We start from the raw sequence: 12,065 nt of genomic DNA on the forward strand, positions 1-12,065 counted from the left end.
CCATTATAAGTTAAACGAGCGAACCACGAAAAAGTCTGATAATTGCAAGTAAGATATTGTGGCACTGAAGAATTGGTCATTTGCCTATCTGAGTTTAATAAGAGGGGAGGTGAGTAAATAAATTGCGATTTTAATGTTCGATAGTATGTATTTGTTTTAGCTCCTGGAACTTTGAACGTAATAAACGGTTGAGATTATTAACCAGTAAATTTAATAAGAAGCAAGTCTTTTATATATATTTTTGGTAGAGCAAAATCCTTTCCCAAAAATTCAAGACAACATCGAAAAGTGTCTCCCAGCAGATAATGGATTTTAAAACAAGTGAAATAATGGAACATGAAATAACACCTGTAGCAGGTACACAGCAATTTATAGAAAACGCATAACACGTAATTTGCAGTTCACTAAGGACGTTAGGGCCTTATAAAGTGTGGCAAAATAGCAGCTATCCCAATTTTAATCTAGCGCATAAATTTTTCATTACTTCAACAGCTTTTGCACTCTGAATATCTATAAATGTTTCTGTGCATTATATAGATTAAAATACTCCCTTATCTGCAAATATTGCTCTTGATTGTGAGTATAAGGGCTACATTTTCTGCTTGCGCTGCACGCATGAGCTTTGCTCGTAATCCTGCCTTCTCATACAACACATATACGGTGGCATGACGTATATGCATACACTAGAGTGCAAAATTAAAAATATTTGCTCCTTATGTGAAATTTCGGAGAAACTAATAGACGGAGTGTAATGAAATTTCGTATGAATGTACATTTACAACAAAGAAAGAGAGCTACCGTTCAAAAGTTATTTTATATGCGCATGATTATCAGTAAACTCGTGGTGCAGGAATTTCCAAAATTGACATTGTGATACCGAACTGAAATTGAGTTTAATATGGGATATGGCTCCCTTTCATAGTCAGACAGGTCTCGCAGCTTGACGGCATACTGGACAGAATGCAGTTGAGATGCAGTTTAGCAGGGCAATTCCAGGATGATTCAACTTCCGGATGGTTCTCTGAGAGAGATGGCGAGATGAAGCTGCCATCCCAAGAGAGTGCCAGACATGCTCTATAGTATGTATCCAGGTTAGAAGATCTGGCTAGCGAATCCAAGTAGTGAATATCTTCAATTTCCAGGCAATCGTCGACCATCTCAGCTCTTTGTGGACGAGCGTTGTTGTCCATTAATTATATTAACGAGGACTCAGAATTAACTGCCCCTCTGAAAAGTCGAATATAGGACTCTAAGATGACATCTCTTAACTTTCTTTAACAGTTAGAGAGCCTTTGTTGAAGACAAACAAGGGTGTACGGCCCTCTAGTATAATGCCTGCCCAAACCGTTACATCTCCACCACCGTAATGACCATTTTACCTCATAAGAAATGAAAAGTATTGTGTTTCAGGCTCTCTTCAACTGCAGGTATGCCAAAACATCACTGTCCAGGCTGAATCTCAGCTGATCTGTAAAACGTACGGTGATTTAGTGTAGTCTGGTCCAGTGCATATGTTGACTACCAAGTTCAGCCCTCTCGTTTGTATGCTACAGTCATCGGAACGCAAACATCGAGTCTTCTGGCATACCGCGCTATCTCACGAAGACTTCAGCAACTGTAGACTCGGGTTCCAGTGGCAGTATACGGTTCACGTGTGAAGCTGCAACAGTCCTGTGTCGCCGCGCTGGAAGTGCCAAATAATAATGATCATTCGTTGTTGTGGATCTTTGTCGACCTTGCACAGGTTTTCGCGGTATGAATGCGATGTACCGAAACTGTTTTCACAAATGACAGATGACACTGAAATGATGTGTAGAGATTTACAACATTAAGACATTTATAAATAGTTTTTAAATATAGTTATTTCTGGATCATTTGCAACAGCCTGTTCTCTGGCAGTCTACTGCGTCGTACTATTGCAGAAAAATTTCATTTATAATTTTCAATCCTTAATTTACTCTTTAGGTAAAAGTTTAAGCATTATGTAATGCTTAAAGGAGATCATCTCAGCTCTTTCAGAAACATTCAAACATTTTGCTACCTTAATCTTTGCCCTGCCTTTAAATAATCTTTGCCCTGCCTTTAAATAATACTTCAAATGGCATAGATTCCATTAAAAATATCTTAAAAATGGAAGTTTGGAGATGTAGAAACCAATTTTTAATAGTTTTGCAGGAAGAGTATGTCTATAATTTGCGCAGTTTATGAAATGACGATTTTTGAGAGAAACATATACTACAAAATTAGTTGAGATTATAATGGAATTTAAAAGATTTGAATAAAATTAATTCGATAACTGTAATTTACCTCGCAATTTTGTTTATTTCTATAATAAACATTTTAGTTTTGCTCCATAATTTTAGGTAGTGTTTAGTTAACTTGTTTTAGAATAAATTACGTTATAAAAAGTTTAGACAGTAAAGGAATGTTTCTTCGTCCTTGTAGTTTTTAAATCCCTCTCATTAATTTTCTGGTCTTAAGCTGCATTATAAATCTTTCTTTTCTCTGAAGCTTAGCGCATATTTAACTTGCGTGACTAATCAGCTTTCCTTTTATTTCCTTATTTTTTGAAAATGATAAAGTTTAATTTAATTTTACTTTAAATTAATCAACAAAACTTTTTACAATGCGTTATTTATTTATTTATTTTATTTATTTAATTTTTTTTTTCCAAAAGTGATAAACTATACTGGCAAGAATGCAACTACTCAAAAGTTTTTAGGTTTCTGTAGGTATGTAAATAGGCATAAAACTGAAAAACAAAATGGCTATTTAATTCTGAGCATATAAAATAAGTGATATATTTTCGTTTGAATATTTTCCTTTAATTTTCACTTTTTACATACATAATAGAATTTGGATTTCAAGAACATTCAGCACAGTAAACAAAAGTATACTTTGCATATCTAAGAAATTCAGCGAAATGATTAATTGCTGCGATTTTTAAAGTAAGATCTTTCACAGTTTATAGGAAAACAGTTCATGTTTTGGATTTATATCACCGAATAAATGAAAAAATGTATTTGTCTGTAGATATAAACTCTATTAGGAAATTATCTTAAAACAGTTTGATATCAGTTATTCGGAGATATCATATACCGTAATATATTAAAATTTTATAAAATTACTACCAATTTAATTTACTAAATTTTTTAATGACGGAAAAGTATAACATTTTATTTCAGGTAACGGACATTAACACTGTCAGAAATTAAAAAATTACTTCCTTACATGAACTAGCCTTTTATTCTGTTAATAATGAATTCTCTGCCTTGACGTTACAGGAAAATTTCGGTTGATTGGAATCAATTTTACCAACAATAAATATATGCTTAGCATAACTGTGTATGATAAAAAGCAGAAATAAAAATTATTACAAGGTTTCGTATATACAGATGGTAAAAATTATACTCGACATTGGTTTTATTAACTAAACAAAAATAAAGAAAATTAGTTTTTGAAAGTATTTTTTATATTTTGTGAGCCTTTACTTATCGACTTCTCTTAAAAAATGCGTAAAAATATTTGAGAAGTGCCCCTGATTTTTGTCTTGCAATTTACGATATGTGGTGTTCAGTTCTGAATACTTGAACAAAACGTTAGCTTCGTACCATTTTGAAGGGTGACCATGTAGCATAATGTCCTTAGTACGGTCAAAGTATTTTAAACTCATTTGCAATTGACTTCTTATCTGTGGTCCTGTTTCGGTTTGAAAGTAGATGACAGAACATAACCAAGAATAACATTTTTTGCTGAACAAGAACGGATTACATGTTTTCTTTACGATTCCTCCTTCACTGGCGGAAATTCCTTTTTCTTGAGATTTTAGATAAAAAAAAAAGTAATTACGAGGTGTTTCTTACAAGGTATTTCATACTGAATGGGACAAAAAGAAAGCATACTTGTGAACGTTGTAATTATTTTATTCTGATAAATAAAATATACAGTGAAACTGTAAAAGCCAAGTTTCTACTGATGTTGTATATGTGACCCTCCGGTGAGACCGCAGATATCTATAATCCCGTTTCTGCCATACTCGTGAAAGAATATCTTTTATTAATGATTCGCGCACTTCATCTCTCCGCTGCTTCAGTTGCTTTAATGCCTGGGGAAATGAAGGTATGAATACTTTGTCTAACAAAACCTCGTAGGAAAAATTCACAAGGGATTAGACCTGGGGAACTCAGTGGCCAAAAAAGGAATGGCATATCGGGGCCAGTACGGCTAATCCAGCGATGAAGTAGACTATCTTTCAGGTGCTGGAGTACTTTTTTATGATAATATAGTGGAGCATAGTCTTGCTGGATAATGAAGCTGCCAACCGCTACCTCGAACTGAGGGAACAACCATTCTGATAATACATCTTGGCACATGCATCTATAAATCTATATTTCCACGAAGAAAGAAGGATCAAAAGCTCAACTGCTGGGCATTACTCAGAATTGGAAATTTTTTGGAGAATCACGCGCAAGTTGCATTACACCATGTGGATTTTTCGTGCCCCCCAAATTGTAAATTATGGCAGTTAATTTTGCCAGAAACATGAAAAGCGGCTTCACCTGTAAACACCAGTCTGTTTGCGAAACCATCTACCACTAGCTTATCTTGCAAATTCTCATAGAAAGCTTTACGCAAAGGTTTTAATGCCAGCAGCAGAAAGGTGTATGGCCTTACTTACATGAGGCACACTAAGTTCAAGATTTTGTGGGACTTCGTAAAACATTTCACGAATTTTTTTCAACCACTTCGGTTTGGGCTGCTGTTCGTCTTGGGCTGGTTTACTTATACAAGTAGCCCGTGCCCTGAAACTACTTCACCTACCATTCAGTCTTATGACGATGCGATGTATTCTTCCCAAATTGCAGTTGAATATGTCTTTGAACGACTATAAGTAATGATGTTTTGGCGTAGTCCAAAACATTGTACGTTTTCTCCTGCGCGGATGGCGCCATTTTGATTACTAGTGTTCCACCGGCATTTTCGTAAGCGGGAGATTTTTCGCTGTTGCCAAATAAATCTTGTATTATTGTAGTTTCAGAATTCATTTGTTTCGGCTTAGTAAATCAATTACAGAATTTGTAGTATGCTATTCCTTTTTTCCCATTCAATATGAAACACCCTATATACATTAAAATTCAATATGATGTTTAACAAATCTTAAAATCTAGTTAAAGAAATACATTAATACCAAAAGCTAAACTGTTATTGAAAATGAGATTCCGTTTTATTGAAAAGTCCGCATTATACACAAAGAATGTAAAGGTCTACGTTTCTTCTTGCGATACAATGCGGTTCATTTAACGTTAACCATTTTCAAAGTAGAGCAACACATTATGTTTTATCCCAGCAATAAACGCAACTGAACAGGAAATTGAAAGCTAGTGTTTTGAATTTATAAAACAAGCCACACTTCTTCAATACAGCATGCCTAAATTATCCTTCGTGATAATTTAGGCATTGCTGCCATCTTCCTGGTTCACTTACCATGATGCAAAGTAAACATATTTAATCGTCTGAAGAATATTTTTAAGGCAGTTCATGTCAGATATGGTGTGAATGAAAACTTTAATAGTAAGAAATAACAATAATTGATTAATTATTCACATAAAGGGGGAAATAATTTTATAGTATTAAACCGAAATTTTAATTAATTATTTGCAATAATAATTTCGCTTTAACAGAGGATTTCCTATGGTTAAATACTAATTATAAATTCAAACTAGTTGTTTCTTTCAGCATTATATTCTTTGAATATTTATCTTATTTCTTTCTTTATTCTTATACGATTTTTTTATTATAATCCTTCGTGCAATTTTACAAATTTTACTCATATAATTTTTGTATGTTTACCTTTTTTTCCTGTCCAGTTTGAAGGAAGAATATACTAAATGGTATAATTTTATATTATATTATATTTCCATTTATATTTCCTGCCATGAGAATTAATTTTTGGGATTTTGCAGCAATTACCTACTCAATAAAGGAATGAATAATGGAAAATTTAATTACCTTCTTCCCCAAAGGATAAAAAAAAGTCTCATGTCTTAAGAAATTAATTTGAAGGGTACAACATTTGAGATAATTAATGTTTCCTACATATTAAATATTGTCCAGGATAAAATAGGTCTCCAATAAATTTATAAATTCCTTGAGAATAGAGGCTTCCTGTATATCATTAATAATCCTAAATACAATTTAAAGGGAAGATTGATAATGGCTTTCATAGAAAGATTACTCTCATCAGCAAGGCTCTTCTAAAGCGACATATTTTATCACTCGATAGTAGAGCTTTACATTGATAGAGAAGATTATTTATTTAATACTTTTCAGAATTAAGATTGCAGTCCTTTTGTAGATGAATTAGCTATAGAGTCTGATAAAGGAATGGTCTTAAATGATAAATGAAGTTCCTACTGTAAATATTAATAACAATAAGTAAGACAATAATTAATACTTCTCAATACATCACAACCTGAAGGGGAGTGGACTCTGACCGTCGATCGCTAAAAGCGAACAAACAGAGTAATCCACCACCCCCAGAAAATAATCCACCATCCGCTAGCCACGGCCAGAGGACGGTCCGACAGAATCAGTCGGCGTTTATTAAACAATAGAAAAAGTTACAAAGGTTACATAGTTTGTTAAACAAAAGATTGAGTAATACAATGTAATTATGTGCATACACACAGGTATGCTGTAGCTTACAACCTCCATTGGTGAACGAGTCCGTAATATAATGTCCTTAGAGGCATTATAAAGTAAGATAAAATATAAACAATCCATTGTCTCTGCATAGTAAAAGTGAAGTTTACCTGTGTACTTAGCATGAGAGTCAGCAGCAAAAGTTTGAAATATGTGCACTAAGATGCAGGTAAAGAAGTCACATGGCATATATGTAAGTTGGAACAAGATCCATTGCAGGAGTAAGTAGACTCAATGTAGAAGGAGATACATTTTTTAGGTGAGTTCTTCCTGTCCACTAGATAGTGCCAAGAATAATATACATCACCGCACAATCATCCATAATCAAATGAACATGTCAGTCATTAATAGACACGTGTTGATGTCGAAAATATTTTCTAATATGATTATTCATGTATATGAGAAGATTCATCACCAAATGTAATAATGTATCGGAGCCAAATGTGATACCGCGATAACCCAAAACGTGGCTACGTACAGGCTGAAATGTGTGATCTGAAAAAAAAATAGAATTAAAGTAACTTACCCCCAAAGGATGACACTTCAAATAATGTGAATTACGAGAAATTTATTATATCTTGACATTGTGAAAATTTAAATTAATATTAGTATAAATCAAGAAAACATAACCAGACATAAGACAATACACCATGTGCTACTGCAATAGTAAGATCAGTCCTACCATTTTGAGTCCTAGCCTTTCGTGCACAAATGCGTTAAGAATCCAATCTAATAAATCTCAGTTCATCTTCGTTACACAAAGTTACATGATAACAAAAAAATTTCAATTTTTATAACGAAGGGTTTTTACTTAAATGATTATTTCAATATATTTTTGTGGAAACACGAGGCCTAATCAAGATGCAACACGTGCACGGGAATTCCTTTCAAGTCGTAAAACACCATTCATTTACCGCTGAAGTCAGCATCTAGATCAATTTAGTTGAAACTTCATCCGCTTACTATTATTTTTGACAAAAATGCATTCTCTTGAAACTATATGGAGATGGTCGTCAGAAAGGCACGAAAAGGAACAAATTGCAGACACGCATCATCCCCGGTGAGGACGGACAGAAGCCCGCCCTACACCTTCGGAGTCTAGCAGGAGAAAAAGAGAAAACCGGTTGTCAGACAGACAGACAGACAAAGTAGACAGATGTCTTGTTTTGCACCCGCTAAGTCTTTCTGCACCTATGGGCGAAAAATCAAGCATAGGTGCGAAGGAAAGGTATATAGAAAGGGGGCAATTTAATCGTCAACCTCGCTCTGTCATTGAGCGATTGCAGTGAACAGACTTGATGTTAAATAAATGTGGAGGCTTTCCTGCACAACTGCTAAATAGTTCATCAACCAGAGTGTGAATTTATTTTCTTACAAGTAAATATATGTTTTCCTCATTTTATAGAGAGGAAAACATATATTTACTTGTTAAAATCAAACTCCTCAGTTAGAAAAAAAATTGACAGCACCTTTACTGAAAACACGCTTATTCCATCTACACGTTCACACACGCTAAATACAAAACAAAAAGGAAGATACAATGCTCTCTCTTGGCTGGTCGCAACGGAATAGATGTCGTAACACATCGGGTTCCCCATGACCCCGTCACCAGCTCAAATGAAACTTAAACTAACTGTAAATATAAAACGTAAAATAAATAAATAAAAAAAAAAATCTGAAATGTTTCAGATTTTAAATTACGTCCAAAGGGGCGTTTTTTAACATTTTGTGTGTTACCTTTCTTTATTAAATATCATGTTCCTCGCACTTAAACCATAAGATCCAGTGCAACAGCGATATCGCAAAATAGTTTTAAAACGAGCATATCTTTAGAATTTCCGATACAGAGACTCACGCGCTGGAGATAAAAATGTTTTTTCTGCACAACGTTGCCATTGCTCGCTTTGAAATCCTTGAGTTTGTTAATCAAAAATTCGTCAAAGTTTTAAAAAATAGGAAATCGATCATAAAACAAATTTCAAATTTCAAATTTGGTCTTCCACATGCTCATATTCGTTGGAGGATTACGTTATTCAAAATTCGATGACTCTATGTACCGTTGTTTTATCACAATACGAGAAATATAGATACATTTATGCAGATTTTTCATTATTTAATTTCTTCAAATATAATGCAGGACTCTAACATTTTGTGGCAACAGTTTGAAAAGTGAACCGTCATTTATGAGTCCGACGCAAAATGGCAAAACGAAACTAATAGTCCTTCGGGATTCAAATCCCTTTGGACTAATAAAATAAATCAGCCACTGGAAGTCAAACCAGTTTATGGATTGTTCTTTTCCTTTCACATGAGAGTTTTTACAGGTGTGAATTACTCTTGCGATTTTCCTCTTAAGGAGCGGGAAGGATTCATCTTCAATCAATGCTAGATCATTCACACGTAAATTGGCTCTGGAAATTTTCTTCTTGTGGCGCACTTGCAATTGAATTACCATGATTTCCGAAACGACTAGAAAATAAGTGTAACTTATTTCCACCGTTCATGAGTTGGAATTTTTACATGTAAAATCAGGTTGAGGAACACTTTTAATTCCTAATAGGTAATGAAATGACACGGTGCAATGACAGAAAAGTCATTTGGATCCTCAGGAACAGCCACTAAAGGACGAGAGTTAAGTACTACTTCAATCTCCACAAGATATACAGAACACTGTTCTTGTGAGAGGATCTGATATCCTATGACATGTTTCATGTGAAATCTCATGGATTAAGGGCTGCCTCCTATAGGCCTCCAAAATGAGGAGCGCATGGAACATTCATCATCTATTTAATGCTTTCATTGGTCAGTGAATACCAACTGTCTATCGTATATGTTTCTAAATAATTTTTGCACAAATAAAATTCGTTTCACAATCGTCCAATTCAGCTATCCTGTGTCATCGAGCGATACATCTTTTGAGTTCTGTAATACATACATGAGCGCTTACACAAAAGCACAAACGTACATTTTGAATGACTTAACTGTCTACCATGTCGAGGGCTGATTAAAAATGTTCCGAAAAATCAGTACCACATATAAGAAATTCTCTTCCGGGATTTACTTTTGCTAAAGGTAAGTCTGCTATCATTTATTTCGAATACTCAGAGAAAAATCTGCAGCTAATTTGGCCTTTTCTCACTTGCCTACATATTGCAGATTTTGCTCTCATAATCCAAAAATTTGTTTCATCGCAGAGTTTACTGATTGTACTCCTCCATGCACAAATGATAATTAAGATTTCACTAATAATTTTGTAAGAGAATGATTCTTAAGCAATATTATCTAATGTTTCACTATGGTAATCTGGCATTTCTTAAACGTTATCCAACATTTAGTAATCCATTGTTGTCCAGAAACGGATTTAATGAAATTAAAGATCTATTTATTTCTTAATTCTTTAAGTTCAAGCCCGAGTGTCGGCTTTATTGTAAAACTCCAGGACGGAGTTCTGTTAAATCTTATTTGAATAATAAAGGGTCTTTTAACTCTTTCCAAGATTTACTTACTATCTCACGATCTGAAGCGATTATTCGCTTACTAGTTCTTAAGATTCTTCACATTCTCACATTCAACTGTAACTTAAGGTACACAGAACAGAATCTTTATATAGTTATCCGGGCCTTTTCCTCACTAACTGTTGGTTAATAGTTTCGATTAGGAGTGCACAGTTTTTGCCGCACTGACTCTTATTTCAACAGTTTGTCGTAGAATAGTCGGTGCATACCAATATTCCATGATTCTTTCTTAATACACATTGTACTTCCATTTTTGTTCATTTCAAATTATATTTGCTTGTTTAGCAAAGAAAGAAAATAATATTTATTTAGTTAACTTCCCCTAAAAAATCTCTTTTGCATCATTTACGTCATTATTTCATCTGCAGTGATCCGCAGTGTTATAGAGCTCTTGCCCAGTCACCATTCAAACTGACACGAAGGTCTCGAATCTATATATGCCCCATCTGATGAACATGCATTATCTTCTCTCGCGCTCTCTCTCGCTTCACAAGTGCGTAATTAATTGTTTCCTGCTTATAGCTCTTGTTCAAAGATGTAATTATGCGTATAGTAAATAGTGGGGCGCTTCTTTCATCTGTGATGGCGTGAAAAATCAAAGAATAGTAATTAAAGATGTCTGATTAGAGATGTGTATGAAGAATTATGGAGTTTCTCAAGAATAAATTATGTATTAAACTCGGCAACGTTTGTGCGGAAGTACATCATTCCATCTAGGCAACAGTTTCAAGCTATCTTCCAATACTACGTTATCTACAGATTAAATCATTACATATATATGCTTGAAAACTTATAAAATTATTTCCTTAAATAAAATTTTCATGTGAGCAAGAGACATTTATTAGAACAAAGAAGAGTTTTAGGGAAATTAAACAGAGATATTATTGTATTTTTATTAGCAGAAACACAAAATTAGTTAATATTTTTGCGAAATATTAAGGAAATCTTAATAATTTTTATTCGTAAAGCGAAAAGTTTATGTTTAGCAACACTGATATAAATCTAAGCACATAACCCTATTTATAAACTGAGTGTACTCAAATAAATGAATAAATATTTTATCCCTTTTTGAAATCCAGAAAACTTGCTTAAATCTAGTCAGTTAAGTTAATTTATATTTTTTTATTGAGGTAAAATTATTTTATATAAATCATTTAAATTACACATGCAGGTGAATTGGTAAATAAAAAAATTAATAAAAACACACAATGAGAACAATCCGATGACCTCTGAGATCACGTGATTTATGCATCGCTAATGTAAACAAAGTCTTACTTCTTCTTCTTCTCTTGCGGAATGCATCTCGTTGAATTAACATCAACTTATCTTATTACTTAGGCAGTGAAAGAAGTACAAGCTCTAGAACGAAATCTCAAAAACTTCATTTTCAGATATCTGAAGTCCAGTCCGGTTGATTAGAGTGTTTCACTACTACCTTTAAACAGTTCTCTTTTATTTCTTTAAAACTAATAAAAGCTTTAATGAATTCAATGATGTTTTTGTTAAGCCAATACTTGAAGAACGATCTCAAGTAATCTTTACTAAATGGACACTAGCACACCATAGTGTGTTAGAAAACGTTGACTTTTGTCTTTTATTTAAAAAACTCACTTAACTGTAAAAGAATTTCATTCAAGTGAATTAAGAACAGTCAATATCGAATCTCTATTTATTGTTTGAAAGAATGACAATTTTGAAAGCTTCTCCAAAAGATTCAATTTCACACGTCATTGCTTCTCCAAACCCATATTAGGATTCGAATGTCTCAGATTTCAAGGAAGGACGCCAATACTTTCTTTTTTTAATTCTATCTCCATCCTCGGCCAGGTTTGATGAAATTGGTTGCAA

The sequence above is a fragment of the Stegodyphus dumicola genome, chromosome 6, assembly GCF_044657685.1.
Source record: "Stegodyphus dumicola isolate Sdum_Otavi_A_Nest chromosome 6, ASM4465768v1".
Taxonomy (NCBI): domain Eukaryota; kingdom Metazoa; phylum Arthropoda; class Arachnida; order Araneae; family Eresidae; genus Stegodyphus; species Stegodyphus dumicola.